The sequence below is a fragment of the Schistocerca piceifrons genome, chromosome 6 (genome assembly GCF_021461385.2).
Source record: "Schistocerca piceifrons isolate TAMUIC-IGC-003096 chromosome 6, iqSchPice1.1, whole genome shotgun sequence".
NCBI classification, from domain to species: Eukaryota; Metazoa; Arthropoda; class Insecta; order Orthoptera; family Acrididae; genus Schistocerca; species Schistocerca piceifrons.
In genome coordinates, this window is record NC_060143.1 from 59549442 (window position 1) to 59569373 (window position 19932).

Genomic DNA, 19932 nt, shown 5'->3' on the forward strand with positions numbered 1-19932 from the left:
GGGGGGGGGAGGGCGAATGGGAGGGCGAGAGTGCTAGCTATTGTCTAACTGCACTCGGAAGTAATGGTGAAGCGAAGGTTGAGAAGCACTGCCTTAGGCAGGGGATAAACCGTGCGGTGCGTCCGATTCAGGAAGCTCCCCGAGGCACAATTGTTTCTTTTTCTCTTTTTTTGTATTTTCTGTAATTATCTCGGGAAGTCATGTAACCGAAACGAAGACAGCGCTCGGCCAGCGCTAAGGACTAGCACGCTTATCGACCGATGTGTTCTGAACGCAAAAAGCGGGCGGTAATACAAAGGCTGCCGCTACGGCCCTTGCCTAGCGAGCCGCCTCTGATCACGCCGGTTCCCTCGTCGGCGGGCGAGCGCAACAAGCGCCAGGCAGCAGGCGGCGGGCAGCGGGCATAAAAACTCGGACCGCACAGCGCGTCCGTCCGAGCGCCTCGTCCGGGCCACGGAACTGTGACGCGGGGCGCAGATGTTAAATGAAACGCGCTATCCTTACTGCATGCATAAAACATGACGCCCGCCGCGCGCACAGCCATTATTAATCGCCGCCCTGCGCCGACGCATTACGTCCACAATTAAAACGCCGCCGCATTCCGGCTCCCACAGCCGTACTCCGCGCCCGCGTCAGGATGGCCGCTCCCTCGTGAAAACCACTGGCCGATAGTTTATAACGGTAGCCGACGAAGTCTGGTGTTGACTGCTGGTCACATAAACCGTGCCGTTTCGCAGAATGCCAGCCATTTTACAATATTTATTTTACACTACTGGCCATTAAAACTGCTACACTAAGAAGAAATGCAGATGATAAACGAGCATTCATTGGTCAAATATATTATACTAGAACTGACATGTGAGTACATTTTCACGCAATTAGGGTGCATGGATCCTGAGAAATCAGTACCCCGTACAACCACCTCTGGCCGTAATAACGGCCTTGATACGCTTGGGCATTGAGTCAAACAGAGCTTGGATGGTGTGTACAGGTACAGCTGCCCATGCAGCTTCCACACGATGCCACAGGTCATCAAGAGTAGTGACTGACGTATTGTGACGAGCCAGTTGCTCGCCCACCATTGAACAGACGTTTTTGATTGGTGAGAGATCTGGAGAATGTGCTGGCCAGGGCAGCAGTCGAACATTTTCTGTATCCAGAAAGGCTCGTACAGGAACTGCAACATGCGGTCGTGCATTATCCTGCTGAAATGTATGGTTTCGCGGGGATCGAATGAAGGGTAGACCCACGGGTCGTAACACATCTGAAATGTAACGTCCACTGTTCTAAGTGCCGTCAATGAAAACAAGAGGTGTAACCAATGGCACCCCATACCATCACGCCAGGATACGCCAGTATGACGATGACGAATAAATGCTTCCAATGTGCGTTCACTGCGATGTCGCCAAACACGGATGCGACCATCATGATGCTGTAAACAGAACCTGGACTCATCTGAAAAAAAGACCTTCTGCCATTCGTGCACCCAGGTTCGTCGCTGAGTACACCATCGCAGGCGCTCCTGTCTGTGATGCACCGTCAAGGGTAACCGCAGCCATGGTCTCCGAGCACATAGTCCATGCTGCTGCAAACGTCGTCGAACTGTTCGTGCTGGTTGTTGTTGTCTTCCAAATGTCCCCATCTGTTGACTCAGGGATCGAGACGTGGCTGCACGATCCGTTACAGCCATGCCTGTCATCTCGACTGCTAGTGATACGAGGCCGTTGGGATCCAGCACGGCGTTCCGTATTACCCTCCTCAACCCACCGATTCCATATTCTGCTAACAGTCATTGTTTCTCGACCAACGCGAGCAGTAATGTCGCGATACGATAAACCGCAACCGCGATAGGCTACAATCCGACCTTTATCAAAGCCGGAAACGTTATGGTACGCATTTCTCCTGCTTACACGAGGCATCATAACAAAGTTCCACCAGGCAACGCCGGTCAACTGCTGTTTGTGTAAGAGAAATCGGTTGGAAACTTTCCTCGTGACAGCGCGTTGCAGGTGTCGCCACCGGCGCCAACCTTGTGCGAATGCTCTGAAAAGCTAATCATTTGCATATCACAGCATCTTCTTCCTGTGGGTTAAATTTCACGTCTGTAGCACGTCATCTTCGTGGTGTAGCAAATTTAATGGGCAGTACTGTATATTATTTTATTTAGTTTTTATTCTTTTTCCTCCCATCAGTCTTTCGACCGAGTTTATGCGGCTCGGCACGAATTCATCTCCTATGCTAACCTCTCTATCTCATATTAGCACTTCCAACCTATGTCCTCAGTTATTTACTGGATGTACTCCAATCTCTGACTTCCTCTACAGGTTCCACCCTCTACAGCTTCCTCTAGAAAAATGAAATTTATTCCGTGATGTCCTAACATATGTCCTACCATCCGTCCCTCCATCTTGTCAGTGTTTTCCATATTTGTGGACTGGGAACCAATAATTGGCTAAGCGCCAAGAACATTTACAACAACCTGAGAAGCGGGCTAAGCACTATGTTCATTTCTAGCGGTGCATACTAGGCCAGAACGATAGTATGAGCGGTATTTTTGGCCCACTGGTGGGGCGTGCCACAAAGCTTTATGACAGACATTTTACCCATACTCAGAAACGTGATGATAATGAAGTCCCATACTCCTTGACAGAGCGCAGGGGAACGATGCGGTAGACCAACACCGCCGTACTAGGCAAGGTCCTAAGCGGAGGTGGTTTGCCATTGCCTTCCTCCGACCGCAATGAGGATGAATGATGATGATGAAGACGACACAACAACGCCCAGTCATCTCGAGGCAGGTGAAAATCCCTGACCCCGCCGGGAATCGAAACCGGGACCCCGTGCTGGGGAAGCGAGAAAGCTACCGCGGGATCACGAGCTGCGGACTCAGAAACGTAAGAGGCCGGAAGAGTGTCAGAGTCTCAAGTATCTAAGGAATTATGGAGAATGCGACACCTGACAATACATTTGTAGATACTATGTTCTGGCCTCAGGATTTCTTTATTTTAAAAAGGCAGCCGATACACATATTATCACAACGAAAGTAAATAATTCACTATGTAGTTGCAGTTGAAAAGAAAATAGTGTTTAACGAACTCGAAAACTTGAGCACCTACAAGACTTTTAAGAAATGAATTGTCACTGGCACAATAAAGAACTATGTTATACCGTCACAACAATTTGAAAACAACTTGTCAGGTAAAAAGAAAAAGGATCTTCAACAGATGCTGCCGTATTTGAAAGTTGCTAATAGAACATTTTTCTAAAAGCTAGTTAAAATTGCATAGTCCGTTATAAAATTAAAAGAAGGATTAAAATAATTTATTAACACGATTGTGTACCTGTAGAATGTATCTGCAGAATGTTAAAACAGGACTGATGATTATGGCGTAGATGAAGTTAAGGAATTCTCCTACCTAGGCAGAAAAGTAACCAATGATGGACGGAGCAGGGAGGAGATGAAAAAGCAGACTCGCACTGTCGAAAAGGGCATTCCTGGCGAAGAGAAATCTAATAGCATCAAACATAGGCCTTAATTCGAGGAAGAAATTTCTGAGAATGTACGTTTGGAGCACAGCATTGTATGGTAGTGAGAGATGGACTTTGGGAAAACAGGAACAGAAGAGAACTGAAGCATCTGGTATGTGATGTTACAGACAGACATGGAAAATTAGTTGGACTGATAAGATAAGGAATGAGGATGTATTCTGCAGAATTGGAAAGAAACATGTGGGAAACACTGACAGGAAGGAGGGAGTAACTTCCTTGGTGCTAGAGGGAGCTGTAGAGCGTAAAAACTGCAGAGGAAGACAGAGGCTGGAATAAATCCAGCAAATAATGGAGGATATCGATTGGAAGTGGTACTCTGAGATGAAGAGGTTGGCACGGGAGAAGAATTCGGTAGGAAGGGCGGGGGGGGGGGGGGGGGCATCAAACCAGTTCGAAGACTGATGGAAAACAATAGTCTTGCTCCCACTCTAATGTGAGAACTACCTCTCTGGTTCCTTTAATTTTTCTAAGGCCAAACTGATCGTCATCTAACACATCCTCAATTTTGTTTCCATTCTTCTGCACATTATTCTTATCAGCATCTTGGATACATGAGCTGATAAGCTGATTGTGCGACAGTTCTCGCACTTTTCGTCTCCTTCAGCTGTGTGTGCATGATGTTTTTCCGAAAGCCAGTTGGTGTATTGTGAAACTCATACATTTTGAGACCAACGTTTTGTTGGCTCTTCCCCCAATGATTTTAGAAATGCTGATGGAATGTTGTCTATTCCTTCTGCCTTATTCGGTTGTAAGTCGTCCAAAGTTCTTTTGAGTTCTGATTGTAACATTGAATTCCCTATCTCTTCTGTATCGAATCTCGTTTCTTCCTCTATCACATCATGAGACAAATTTTCCCCTTTATAGAGGCATTCAATATACTCTTTCCATCTGTCCTCTCCCTCCTCCGCATTTAACTTTAGAATACCCATTGCACTCTTAACGTTTTCATCCTTGCTTTTAATTTCGCCGAATGGTGTTTTGACTTTTCTGTACGCTGACTAAGTCCTTCCGACGAGCATTCCTTTTCTGATTTCTTCACATTTTTCCTGCTGTCACTTCGCCTAAGCTTTCCTGCACTTCCCATTTGTTTCATTCGTAAGTGACTTTTATTTCTGTCCTCGTGTACTATTTATTAAGAAAAATGAAGAGATATGCTGTACACTGTGGACCGCCCAAACCCGAATTACAGTGTAGTTTCCGACATGCTGTGATCCCTGCCTTTCGTACCGTTTATCATTTCACATTAAAAGCCGGTTAACTCTCGACGTACTGCTATGTTCTTCACCACAAAATTGTAAGTAGCAGACTAGAAGTCAACCAGAATCATATATCTTCTTGATCTGGGGTAGAAATTTCTAAAAATGGACGTTTGGAGCAGAGCATTCTATGGTAATGAGTCAATGACTGCCGGAAAACTAGAAAAAAAGGGGATTAGAATGTTTGTGATGTGCTGCTATAGAAATATACTGAATATTTTTTTATTTTATTTTACACTGTGTACTAATAAGAAATAAAAAGGTTGTGAACCGCCAATTGTGTTACGGACTGGTTTTCTAACATGAGTAAATAGATTAACTCCAATATGTTGAAGCTGTGACTTGTTTAATTGACACAGTAATCAATTTCATAGCCCTCTCTGCCTTATCACGGTAAGAAAAGAAGCAATCACAGTAGAACATACTTACAATAAATCGCACAATTTGAGATCAGTAAGGATAGGTCGTGCATTTGAGCATCGAACAGTGAGAAAATCATTCGAAAACTTCAGTCAGAAATTAGTAACTTTTGGTGTGGTGATCCTGAGGCCAAACAATGCAATGACAAGATTCGCTGTGAATGTAGTCACAGTACTTTAATTTGAAAATGGTCCGTCATAAAAATATCTCACCAAAGCAATCGAATAGTAATGAAGTTCAAGGACAAAGAATGCATTTACTAATGCAAACGCTGAAAGCATTGTTACGTACCGCTGTGCAGTTTATTTAGTTGTTAGAGAAAGATATACCCTGAAAAAACCTACCACAGCAATATGCAGTCTGGAAACCGCGTCGGAACTTCCTTTTCACAAGCGCGTTTAAGGCAGTGAAAAGGGATATTCATTACTAATAAAGTAGGAAAACTTTATATCTCCGAGGTGTTTCAGTCTTTGTATCATGGATAATCACTGAATAGACGCTGGAGCTGTTAGCAACAGGTGTGCTCAGAATGGCGTCACAGAAAACGTGCGTCAGAATTACGTATGATAATTAAATAAATTACAATGGGGAGCAGAAATGAATGACAGTAATACTGAACTGATTGCGTTAACTCCAGAACATACACTACGTGGGAATCACAATGAACGAGAACATGAATCGAATTTCTATTAGTCATGGAAACACTTTTCTGCCTACGCCGTTTAGTAAGGTTTTCAATAGTATAAAATGCTATAGAGAAAGTGAAAATTGAGTTCATAATGCATCTAAGTGAGTAAATGTGACACTATTTTACAATCAGCTTTCAACTTACGAAAATCGAAGTACCTCTGTGCCTATCCAGTATCTCGTGCCTAGTAGAACGTTCGCAATTCCTCATCATTGCAACACGCGACTTAATATGAATATTCCACGCCTGAAGTGTGTTAAACGTTGCGTAGAAACAGCCACTGCAAATAAATGAAACGATATCACCAAAAATCTGTAAGGCTGCCACCGCCTCACCCGAACTGCTACAACTTCCTAGCTACGACGTCCAGAACAAGTGCGAATTCAAGTCTCGGCCACATAGCCTGCTTGACTGCGCGTTAATCTCATTAGCTGAAAGCAAGGTGAACTCGACAGAGCAAAGAGCTTTCCACTACCTACAGATTACCGCTTGCGCGATATCTTTACGAAAAGTTTGCAAAGACTATTTCGCAAAGAAACGAACTCAGTTCCAAATTCTAATGTTTGTTAAAACCACTTTATCATGGTTATTACAGGTTGTGGAAAAGATACATGAAAATCTAGCGTCAGTCAGATTCAAAATTTCAACTTCATAACAAATTAAAACATGCACAACATTGTTGTTATCATATGGCATTTCGACAGCACTGTACGGCTAGTCTTCTATTTCTACAAGAAGATTTCATTTTACGGGTGCTGCTCCAGCCTTGTACAAAATTTTGAAAATAAAACTATGAATTAAAAGTACCGTTTAACACACATCTTTCAAAGCTCTGATTAGATTGGACGAGGAAAGTAACATACGAACAACACTGGCAAAAAAGAGGGTCGGACATGTATTGTCATTATTTCCATGATACTGTAATCGGTCTGTGGAGGGTAAGAACTGGAAGGGGATACGGAGGTAACGATATATCTAAAAAATGATGCAGGTTGGTAGATGTAAGTGCTAGTGTCAAATGAAGTCTGGTGAACGAGAGGAGGTCTCATTGCAGGCCGCGTCAACCACGTCAGAAGACTGCTGATTGCCCCACCCAAATAAAAAAAGAACTGAGCCTTGTGTACTAGCTGGAGGGCTTCCCTGACGGCATGTGTTTTCTAGCAGCACCTGTTGGAATGTTCTGGAAAAGTGTTGCACATGAAGCAGCACTTTCCAGGGGACTGATGCTAGGGGAAGAAGGAAATGGCCATTGTAAATGTGCGCGTGCAGCTACAATGGTTGATTGGGCTGAAACGCCTGAATGATTAGTCCACTAAGACTTCATGAACGGACGAAAGAAACGTTTCAAAGGGGTCCAGTTGGTTTCTTCCTGGGACAGGTAGACAATCACACAGACGGTCGCGTCTCCTCATGCTTGGAGAGGGTTTGAAGAGAAATATCTGTGAGTGAGTATTATGTGCAAATATTCATTTACTTATCACGAATAAACGGATCTCTCTTAACAGTAATTTTATAAGATCTCCTTGTTTGACCTTTTACTATTCGATCAGAAACAATGTAACGTTGTTGGTTTAATTTGCTATGAAAGCGGTGCTGATAGACAATAAAAGCGGGTTAAAAGCTGTGAGCTGTCTGGAGAAGTTAACCTTGCATTACTGCGCAACTGTTTCACCAGGTATCCAGTCTAGCTTACCAAATTCCCGACCAGACTAACATTAATTATAATCTTTTAATAGTCATACGACAACCGGTGATACATATATAAAAAGAGAATTTAAATAAAAAGAAATGAATCAGTTTATATTTGGAAATTTATTTTAACATTGATCATTGAAATTTCAGCATATTAAACTTGATTCATAACTAAACTGGTGTCTTATTTAGGACTGTGAAAATGTGAGATTGTAATCTTACAGATCACATCAAATATGGAGCCGAGATTGGGAGACTGCATACAACACTGCATTCATAAAATAACACACGAAGAACGTTGAAACATATGCAAGAGGAAATTAACCACAACCAACCGATTCAATTTTCACCCAAAGAAGTTACGTTCGTAGCCCAATCCTGTCCGACATGTAATTACCACACACTGGTATACTAAATTCATACTAACTCTCTGTGAAATCTTCCCGAAAAGAATAGCTGAGGGCTACTTTGATTATTACACCACATGCTTCACGTGGTCAACTTGGTTTACACAAAGAGTGTAACTCCACAATAATTTTGATAATTAAAATAAATTAGATCGAAAAGCAATTCACAAAAGAAATACCTCGAACTTGTTACTATCATCTAACTATTAACCTGATGGGTCAAACAATTGTATAAGCACGTGGTACTGGTCTCACAAGTTACACCCCACGTGGGTTGAACATAAAGAAAAGTTGCTATATTGAAAAATATTGTCAAGACGAGACGTTATAATCTCACGCACATTCGCATTTCAGATTGATGATCTCAGTTAGAGTTACTGATCAACACGTGGTTCCACTTTACTCACAAAGTAGTGACAAAGCAACTACTGGAAGATATTCTGAACTTCACACTCGAAATACCCTGCGTTGCAATTTAACATTAGATATTATAGATCTGAACCTGAAATAAAGGTGATTAAATTTTCAGTTAGGCTGATCTTAAGAGATCCATTGTCCTACGGACTTAGCAGACACGCGCTTAGCCGGAGATCTTACCACTTCAGACGCTCGCCGCGGACAGACTGATCTGAGCTCCTACCAAGGGTGCTTCCGTATACAAAACGGAAGTGACCAGAGAGGCAGCTTCCTATACCAACATGACAAGGGATGGACAGGACCATACTAAGGATAGAAACCTCTTTGCTTTTAGAAAGCGTAGCTACCTGTTCCGACGTTGGTTCTACTGTTCTCTAGCAGACAGGCTTGTCTGCTACCCTCAAGCATGCAACTAGAAATACATTTGCTCATTCATCCTCTCACACAGAAGGGAAGGGGGACGACAGTATCTTATCATATAAAGTATATAAAAGAAAGGGGATGTAGGTTCAGTATGAGACTGTGTGACATGAATTACATATAAACTGTGTTTTAAAGTGTAGTAGTGTGACAGCTCGTTCTTGTTTATGTGTAAAAGTAACACGTTTCACTGCTCAGTCTCCTCCCAGATAGTCAGAAACACCACAGTAAATTTAGAAGAGGAATTTATGCCGTAAATGACAACATATTTAAGAAATTAACATTAAAGGAATCCAACAGAGACCTTTCAACAATAGGCTGTTTGGTATCAATTACTAGTACAACGTTTATTGACTTGAATGGTGGATCTAAATGAGAACACTCACATTACACCTCGTTCTCTTGTGGAGATGCTAAGCCGGCCGGGGTGGCCGAGCGGTTCTAGGCACTTCAGTCCAAAACCGGGCTACTGATACGGTCGCAGTTTCGAATCCTGCCTCGGGCATGGATGTGTGTGATGTCCTTAGGTTAGTTAGGTTTAAGTAGTTCTAAGTTCTAGTGGACTGATGGCCTCAGCAATTAAGTCCCATAGTGCTCAGAGCCATTTGAACCACTTTTTGGAGTTGCTAAACTAAACTAATCTCCGTCCCAACGGACTTCTGAAGGCCCATGTGTGCCGACCACTGTCGTGTTTTCCTCAACCGATAGGCGTCAGTGGATGCGGATGTGGAGGGGCATGTGGTCAGCACCGTGCTCTCCCGGCCGTGGTCAGTTCTCGTGACCGGACCCGCTGCGTCTCAGTTAAGTAGCTCCTCAATTGGCATCACAAGGGCTCAATGCAACCCGTTTGACAAAATCTGTCTCCAGAACCGAATGGGGACCCATCCAGGTGCTACTCAAGTCCGACGACGATAACTTCGGTGATTTTACGGGAACCGGTGTTACCACTGTCTCATGGCCGTTGGCCCAATAGAAATGCTGCCACGCTGATTTTGATGCAAGTTCCAGAATACATTATCGAACTGCATCACTTACACACGCAATTCGAATTCCTTTGTCCTTTACGCTCCATAATCAACTTAGTGTAGAAGGAACAGAGCGCGCAAAATGAAAATGTTCCGAACAATATTTATATGACTGACGCGGAAATGACCTTGTTTATGAACAGGGGAACTGCCCATCACAGGAAATGCTGGAAACCTTATTAACACCAGCCTGGTGCTGTCACTCGTCTGCGCATGCGCACCTATTGCATGCTCGATTTCGAGTAGTTCGGTCTCTCATTACGTTTGAATTACAGGAGCAGACGTGTTTAATGATCAACTGAATGCAACACTAAACGGTGTTCACGACTTAGAACTTTGTTTGGTTTTTTAAAGTAAGACATCGGCTGGGAGATATTCGCGACTGCTCTTTTTCTTTTTCTTTTCTTGACACAACCACAATCAGGTTATAGTTTCCGACGGTCTTGGGATCCAATGATTGCATAGGAGAGTCATGCGCTGTGGCACAATGCATGAGCTTCCAGTCCAACTACTGGATCCGAAGATATCCATTTGAGCCTGTTGAAATCTGTAATCTGAAAAGATATTTACGATTGGGTAAAAAAATTAAAAAAATCGTTGTTGAGTTCACAATACTTTCCACACCATATTTTCCTACATTTTATAACGCCTCCACAATCTCCCTGATTCCTCAACAGAATGTAGCGCCGTAGGCGTTAACAGGCGGGGATTACGTTCGTCGTCTTGCTTTCCAAAGCTTGCAAATCTTCTCTCAGTTGTGAACCTGATCTGAGTAACGGGAAAGACTAGTACACGGAATGCTCTAAGCCCTCCTTTGCTACTCCTCTGCCCCCACCGATGCATCTACGTTATGAAGAAACGTACCTGGTATTACTAACCTCTGTCGAAAACATGGGGAATAACGAAACTCACAATCAAAGGGTCTGTCCTGAGAGGACGTAAGTGGAGTCGTAGATGTTTTGCATTCCGAACTGAAAGCCTTTTTTTCTTATTAAGCAAGAGCCCTTCTGACTGTTCATACAAAATTCGTTATCGAGTTTAGGAGTCACATGGCCCAATAACACAGGAAAATTACCAGCGAAAATTACATTTAAATATGGTCTCGTGTCGGAAGAGAAATCTTTTCGCTTATATTAAATACTACAGTTGTGTGTCACACAATCACCCTAAATCACATGTTCATACTATGAAAGAATGAAATAAAAACACTGAAGAGTTAAAAGAAAAAAAAAAGAACATGACAAATTGTAATCGAAAATAAAACAGACTGGACATGCGCGCAAAAAAAAAGCTACATCACGCGACCAACATGAGACACCACTTAACATCCAGAACTCCAACGAATCGCAGTATTCTCACTCGAGCTTCAACAGAACACAAGGTATGGATATCCGGAAAATAAATGCTCTCATGTGTGTAGCACACGTGACTAGGGTCTGGCCTATCACCAAGATTTATTTATAAATTTATTTCACTTGGCAAGAGCTTTTTGGGTGTACGGCTAACCAGATATCCATTGTGTGTCAACATTACGCTATGCATATTAAATGAGCTATAAAGAATGACAAGAATAATTTCTAAAATTACGAGAACAGGCCCGAAAATTTAATTTTTTGAAAGGGCGGCGCACCACCGCTCTAAGATCTGCATTACTTACCAATGTTGTGTCTTAGTGATGAATCAGCATGAAGGGACCTACGGATCTCTAATTGCACCAATGGTCTCCTTGTCAGAACTTTGAGTAAATTAAAAGGTCGCAAAGTACACCACTGGATGTGGTAACTTTAGACATTCTCGCTGAAATACGAGACGAATCTGACTCTCGACCGGCTGTTTGTGTGCGTCCGGTAACAAGCACATTGAGCCTTTGTGAAAACTGAATGAAAGCTGTGATCCTAAATGTAACTCTAGAAACTACCTCATGGTTGTCTGTGCATGCATGCATGCAAAAGAAATACGAGGGAAAATCAATAAGTAAAACAATACTTTTTTTCCTCTGGATATTTCAGTTGAAAAAATTCGGAATTTGCTGTGGCACATAATGAAATATTCTCACTTCAGCCCCTATAGTTTCATGTAGTTCCGACAGCTGGCGGCACTACACGTAGCCTTTAAAATGGCCTCTGCGACGGAGGTGCGTTCCAAGCAGAGAGCTGCTATTGAGAGACTTTTGGAAGAAAATCAGATCATCGCAGATTTCCACAGACGCTTGCATAGTGTCTATGGAGATCTGGCAGTGAACAAAAGCACAGTCTCTTTGGGGGAGGCGTCTGACATCATCGCAAGAAGGTCAAGCAAACCTCTCCGATCTCCCGCGTGTCAGCCAGCAGCACGCAATCTCCTCCAAAATTGGGACGTGCGGACACTCTCACTCGCGCTGATCGACAGATCACATTCAAATACGTCGCTGTGCGACTGGACGCCTCTGTTAGTAGTGCGGACACACTGGTCCACCATTTGGGGTACTCAAAGGAGTGTCTCAGCTGGGTTCCTCGCCATCTTAAAAGAAAACCACAGAAAGTAATAAAGGACCATTAGGGCGGAATTTCTTGCGCGTGACGAGGCAGATCCTGACAGTTTTCTTTCGAAACAGGGATTCATCACTTCGAACCGGAAACGAAACGGCATTCCATGGAGTGGGCGGCACAGCTCTTTTTCTCCGAAGAAAAAGTTCAAAGCCCTACCCTCAACTAGTAAAGCAATGCCGACGGTCTCCTGGGAGTTTGAGGGCGTTGTTCTGTTTGATGCTCTCCCTCAAGGTGCAAAGATGAACTTTGAAGTGTACTGTGCTGCACTCACGAAATTGAAAAAACTAATTTAGTATGTTTGTCATCACAAACATGCAAAAGAACTTGTCCTTCTCCATGACAAATCAAGAGCTGAGACAAGTCTGTGCACTAGAGGGGAACTCACGAAACTTTGTTGGACTGCTCTTCCTCTGTGGTGTCACCGCCAGACACCACACTTGCTAGGTGGTAGCTTAAATCTGCCGCGGTCCATTTAGTACCTGTCGGACCCGCGTGTCGCCACTGTGTGATCGCAGACCGAGCGCCACCACAAGGCAGGTCTCGAGATACGGACGAGCACTCGCCCCAGTTGTACGACGACATTGCTAGCGACTATACGGACGAAGCCTTTGCTCTCATTTGCCGAGAGACAGTTAGAATAGCCTTCCGCTAAGTCCATGGCTACGACCTAGCAAGGCGCCATTAGCCTTACATAGTTTGAGAGTTATCGTATGAAATGTCTCATCAAGAACGTTGTAAACCAACAAAGAATTAAAGTTAAGTATTCGAGGAGCTGCATACTTTTCTTATTAGAATCAATACTTATCCTGTTCCAGAATTCACGCCAGTCGGCGTGTGTGTACGCGTGCCTTTCTTTCGGCTACCCGTCACTGTGGACTGGCTGCCTTAGCAGTCCACATCATTGGCGACGAGGATGGGATGTGTTCTTTCTGATTGCTTACATTTACTTGTGTCATGGCTTCGCCAGATGTACTGTCCGAATTTTATCGCTTGCAGAATCAGCAGACGCAGGCGTCATTGGATGCCCTTGGACAGCTCGTCCAGGGTCAACGTGCCCTTCAAACCGATGCGGCAGCCGCCGCTTCATCGCTGCCACCGCCACAACATGCAGTTGCACCACAGTTTCGCCAGTTTGACCAAACCCATGAGTCCTGGACTGAATGGTCCCGCCAGTTTGGATTTCATCTCGCCGCCTACAGAATTCAAGGTAATGAGTGGCAGCCATTTTTGCTTTCGTGTGTAGGTGTGTCCACCTACCGTGTGATAGTGAAATTGTTTCCCCGACGCGACGTAGCAACTCTGTCGTACGAAGAAATTTTGTCTGCTTTAGATGCCTATTTCAAGGAAACAGTTAATGTAGTTGCAAAAAGGTATACATTCTTTCGTACAAAACGTACACCCGGTCAAACTAATAGGGAGTGGGTTGCAACATTGCAAGGACTTACTAGGGACTGTGCATTTGAATGTGACTGTGGCCTTCCTTATTCAGATACAATGGTATGTGATGCAATTGCACAGAACGTTTCTGATGTTCGCATACGGGAGCAAATTTTGAAACTAGTTAATCCCTCCCTTCAACAAGTGATAGACATATTGGATAGACAAGACACACTTGACTGTGCTCAGGAATCTTTTGAAACTTCGCCAGCAGTGTGTAACATTAACCGGCCCGCCGGGTGCGCTGTGCGGCCCGGTAACCTGCCCTCGCGCACTTCGACGCAGCTGCCGCCGCACTCTAAACCAGGTGTGCCGCGCCAGCACACAAATGCAGTGAAATCATGCCCGCGGTGTGCTACTAGACATTCGCATGAACATTGCCCGTCACGCCAAGCTATTTGCTTTTTCTGCAATAGGAAAGGACATGTTCAAAGTGTTTGCCAGAAAAAGCTCAGATCAGACAATCACAACCATTCCAGGCCCTTTGCTTCGCGCCGGAATCGAACCAAGGACACTCAGGCTCGTGGACCTTCGCCCATGGACATTCATGTCGTTACTTCCATCCCGTCCAGTACCACTTTCTCTAACAGTGACTGTGTTCGTCCCACAAAAAGTGTGCGTCGACGTCGCCGGAAATCACGTCAATTAGCAAGTGATTCTGTACCTGTATCAGTTCAAATTGCACAAAACAGTCGCTCTTGTCGTCAGCAGGACAATAAACTTTTTGTAGATTTGGACTTTAATGGCAAGGTCATACCATTCCAGCTCGATACCGGAGCTGCAGTTTCATTGCTCAATTGTGACACGTACAAACAACTGGGCAAACCTCCGTTGCGTGCCGCGAATGTTAAGTTACATAGTTATTCAGGACAGCATATCCCTGTGTTAGGACAGTGCACTCTTCTTGCAACATACAAGGGACAGACGATACTTGTGTCATTTTACGTTCTTCGTTCTTCTACTGCAGTGAACTTGTTTGGTTTAGATTTATTTCAGTTGTTTAACATGTCTATTGTAAATCAGGTCCTATCACTGAATGAGACTGTGCCTTCAGACAGTGTTTCTCGGCTATGTGACGAATAAGCAGACATTTTTGCACCGGGCTTAGGTTGCGCTAAAAACTATGAAGCACATTTGGTACTGAAAGTAAACGCGCAACCGAAATTTTTCAGAGCGCGCAATGTTCCCCACGCATTGCGCCATGAGGTCGCAAGAAAATTAAACGATTTAGAATCACAGGGTGTAATTGAACGTGTGCAAGCTTCTCTCTGGCCCTCACCCTTAGTAATTTTGCCAAAACCTTCCGGAAAATTGAGACTTTGCGTGGACTTCAAGGCCACAGTGAATCCACAACTAGTGACTGCTACTTTTCCTTTGCCCCGTCCGGAAGATCTTTTTGATAAACTGTGCCCGGGAAAATATTTTTCAAAGTTGGACCTAGCCGATGCGTACTTGCAAATACCGGTGGACGACGAATCCCAACGCGTATTGGTGGTTAACACGCATCTTGTATTGTACAGATTCAAACGACTGCCATTCGGGTGTGCATCCGCCCCTGCATTGTTTCAGCAATATTTACAAACTATTTGTGCGTCGGTCCCTACTGCAGCAAACTATCTGGACGATATAGTGATCTCCGGACAGACGGAAGAAGATCATCTTGCTAACCTACGAACATTATTTCAGGTCTTGCGACAAAATGGTCTTCGCTTGAGGAAGGACAAATGTGTGTTTTTTGCTCGTGACTTACCATACCTGGGACATGTCATCAATGCCCAAGGCATACATCCGAGTCCAGAGCACCTCCGTGCCATACAAGAATTGCCTTCGCCACAAAATGTGAAGCAGCTACAGAGCTTGTTGGGTAAAATTAACTATTATCATCGCTTTCTGCGCAATGCCTCTTCCATTTCAGCTCCGCTTCATAGCTTACGCCGTAAGGGTGTTCCGTTCGTCTGGACGACGGAATGCGAACGCGCCCTTCGCCAGTTGAAATCGGCGTTGCTTTCTCATACATGCCTTACGCCATTCGATCCCCAGAAACCCCTTTTGTTGATGGTAGATGCATCGGATTTCGGGATCGGTGCTGTGCTTGCGCACAAAGTTGGCTCGCATGATCGCCCTATTGCCTTTGCGTCAAAATTGCTCTCGTCTGCGCAAAGAAATTATTCCCAGATAGAGAAAGAAGCTTTGGCTCTCGTGTTTGGTGTTACTAAGTTCCATGATTACTTGTATGGTCGTCACTTTACCATGATCACAGACCACAAACCTTTGTCGTCGCTTTTTCATCCGAACAAGCCTGTACCTCCACGTACAGCGCAGAAATTCATTCGCTGGTCTCTTTTCCTCTCGCAGTACCGCTACGATATCTTGTATCGGTCCACTGCTAAGCACGGAAACGCCGATGCGTTGTCCCGTTTGGCTGTTGCTGAGGATAAAGCATTCGATTCTTCTGAACTTGCTTGCATGTTCATTGATTCGGAAACCGATGAAGTGGTCGAATCGTTTCCGATTGATTTTCATCGTGTAGCTACAGCCGCAGCTGCTGACCCGGTCCTTGCTACCGTTTTGCGTTTTGTTGCTACGCAATGGCCTTTGTCAAAGTCTCGGATCGAGGATCCGTTGGTTCGCCGTTTTTTTGATCATAAGGAGAGACTTTTTGTTCGACGTGGTGTTTTGTTATTGCGTTCTGATAATGATCAGTCCAGAGTCGTGGTCCCACGTTCGTTACAGTCCTCTGTTTTACGGCTTCTTCACCAAGGACATTGGGGAATAGTGCGAACGAAACAACTTGCTCGTCAGCACTGTACTTGGTTCGGAATCGATGCTGCGATTACGAATATGTGTTCTTCTTGCTTGGCGTGTGCCGAACAACAATCCGCACCGCCGCGGAAAGTCTTTACATGGCCAAAAGCCACTTCCCCTTGGCAACGCTTGCACATTGATTTTGCTGGTCCATTCTGGAATGCTCGATGGTTGGTTCTCGTAGATGCATTCAGTAATTTTCCTTTTGCTGTCCGGCTGTCTTCCACGACGTCAACTGCCACCATCCAAGCGTTGTCTGCTATCTTTTGCATTGAAGGTCTTCCGCAGACTATTGTTTCCGACAATGGCCCACAATTCATGTCCGCAGAATTCCAGTCATTCTGCCAGGCCAATGGTATTCAACATCTGACACCCGCGCCGTTTTCGCCTCAGTCAAACGGTGTCGTTGAACGATTGGTCCGGACTTTCAAGTCACAGATGTTGAAATTGAAAGAGTCGCATTCTCGGGAGGACGCGTTGTTGCTCTTTTTGTCTTCGTATCGCTCTCAGCCCCGAGATGGTCGCTCGCCGGCTGAGTTGCTCCACGGTCGTCCTCATCGAACCTTGATGTCTTTGCTGCATCCGCCGCATCAGGTTCCTGTGCAGCGGCAGACTCCTGCTTTTGCTCCAGGCGACGTTGTATTCTATCGCAACTATCACGGTTCACGGCGTTGGCTCGCAGGGCGCATTCTGCGCTGCCTCGGCCACGCGATGTATTTGGTTTTGGGGGCCTCTGGTGAGGTGCGTCGGCATTTCAATCAGCTGCGCCTCTGTCGTCGCACGGGTTCTGCCGCTCCCCGTCTGCTTTCAGAGACGGTGCCGTCCGGTCAGCGCCCTGGGGACCCATATACTGGCTCGCCTCATCCCCAGGTGTTACCGTCGATGCCTTCCATTTTTCCCCATGGCGTCGCGCCGCCGCCGCCGCCGCCGCCGCCTGTTCTCCAGCCGGCGCCGCCCGCATGCGACGCTTCGCTGCAGCCGCCAAGCGCCTCCCTGGGTCCCGCGCCGCCGCTCGCTGCCCGTGACCAGCTGTCCTCCGCCATGGAACTCTTGCCCGCTCCGGACCACATGGCGTCTTCGCGCGTCGGATACCCCGACGCGATGGAAGTCGACCCTTCGCCCCCTCCTGTCTCTTTACGGGCGCATACACCGCATGTTGACGTGCACCCTGGACTAGGTTTTCAGGCGTTTCCTAGATCCCCTCGGACCGAATGGCCGGGTGCGGGTGGCACAGCCTCGCCTGTTGTTAGGCTCCCCACCTCATCGCATACGTCAACATGGGGTCCTCCCCACGGCGGGCGGAAGCCTTATAACACGACCGTTTGCCGATTTGCGGGGGAGGAATGTGGTGTCACCGCCAGACACCACACTTGCTAGGTGGTAGCTTAAATCGGGCGCGGTCCATTTAGTACCTGTCGGACCCGCGTGTCGCCACTGTGTGATCGCAGACCGAGCGCCACCACAAGGCAGGTCTCGAAATACGGACGAGCACTCGCCCCAGTTGTACGACGACATTGCTAGCGACTATACGGACGAAGCCTTTGCTCTCATTTGCCGAGAGACAGTTAGAATAGCCTTCCGCTAAGTCCATGGCTACGACCTAGCAAGGTGCCATTAGCCTTACATAGTTTGAAAATTATCGTATGAAATGTCTCATCAAGAACGTTGTAAACCAACAAAGAATTAAAGTTAAGTATTCGAGGAGCTGCATACTTTTCTTATTAGAATCAATACTTATCCTGTTCCAGAATTCACGCCAGTCGGCGTGTGTGTACGCGTGCCTTTCTTTCGGCTACCCGTCACTGTGGACTGGCTGCCTTAGCAGTCCACATCATCCTCATGCACCCTGCACCCCAGATCTCGTACATTCCGGCGTTCATGTGTTTGCCCCAATGAAGGACACTCCACGGGAAACAGTACCTCGATGATGAGGAGAATATTAATGAAGTGAGGCGTTGGCTCCGACATCTACTGGTAGAGTGGTTCAGTGCGGGTACACAGGCCCTCACTGAAAGGTAGCATAAGGCCGTTGCAATGAACGGAGATTATATTGAAAAATAGGTTTTTTAGCCAAAAGAATTTAGAATAATGTGGTTAACTGGGATCCTGAATGAAACCAAACTGCTTCCAGAAAAATTAGTGTTGCATTACTTATTGAACGTCTCTCCTACCATTATAAAATTGGGCTGTTTTGAAGATTATTTATTTATTTAGCATATAATACATAACACTCACAATAACACATAAAATACAGTACCACAGACACATTAAAATACAGTTTAGATCTTTATATCTAAGCCAATCCACCACTTCGGAAGTAACCAGGGCCGGCCCGAGTGGCCGAGCGGTTCTAGACGCTTCAGTCTGGAACCGCGCGATCGCTACGGTCGCAGGTTCGAATCCTGTCTCAGGCATGGGTGCGTGAGCTGTCCCTAGATTAGTTAGGTTTAAGTCGTTCTAAGTTCTAGGGAACAGATGACCTCAGCAGTTAAGTCCCATAGTGCTCAGAACCATTTGAACCATTTTTGAAGTAACCAGGTTCGAATCCACTAGATTTTCAGGGAAGGCACGGAGGGGGCAGTCCACTGCTATATGCTTCATTGTTTGTGGAACGTCAGCAAAGTTACAGTATGGGGTGTCCACCCAATGCTATTTATGAAGGATCTAAGCACTTCTTCCCACACCACATCTGAAACGGTTAAGCCTGCTCCAAGTGTATCTTGGCAAGCTGAAACCATTGAGCCTTACTGTTGGATCTTCAGCTTTCAAGATGCCCTGTGGAGTAGAAGATGTCCATTCTTTCCACCAGATGTCTTGGGGGCCGAAACGGTTGCTTAACAATTCCATGGCTGTTTTACATGCCGGTTTACGGGACTTCAGCCTGGATGATTCTAGATGTCTCACATCTTCGTGAATTGGGAGTGACGAGTTATTCAGTATTCTTGACCACAGATGACCACGATGTTTTTGTCTTCTGATGTGAGGAGGTGGTATGTTACACAACACTGGCAGCCATATAGGACTGGAGTAGCAAGTAATGTTCCAGATATGATACGGATAGTGCTAAAGTTGAATGTCGACAAGGTGAGTATGGCAGCTATTAACCCATACTGCAGAGCAGTACTCTGCTGAGGAATAGACGAGTGCTAGAGCAAATGTTCTCAATGTGTTGGCGTCAGCTCCCCATGATGCACCAGCTAGACGCTGAAGAAGGTTATTACGGCTCTTCAGTTTTGCAGCAGATTTACGCAATTGGGCTTCATATGTTAGAGTTCTTTCCAAAGTCAT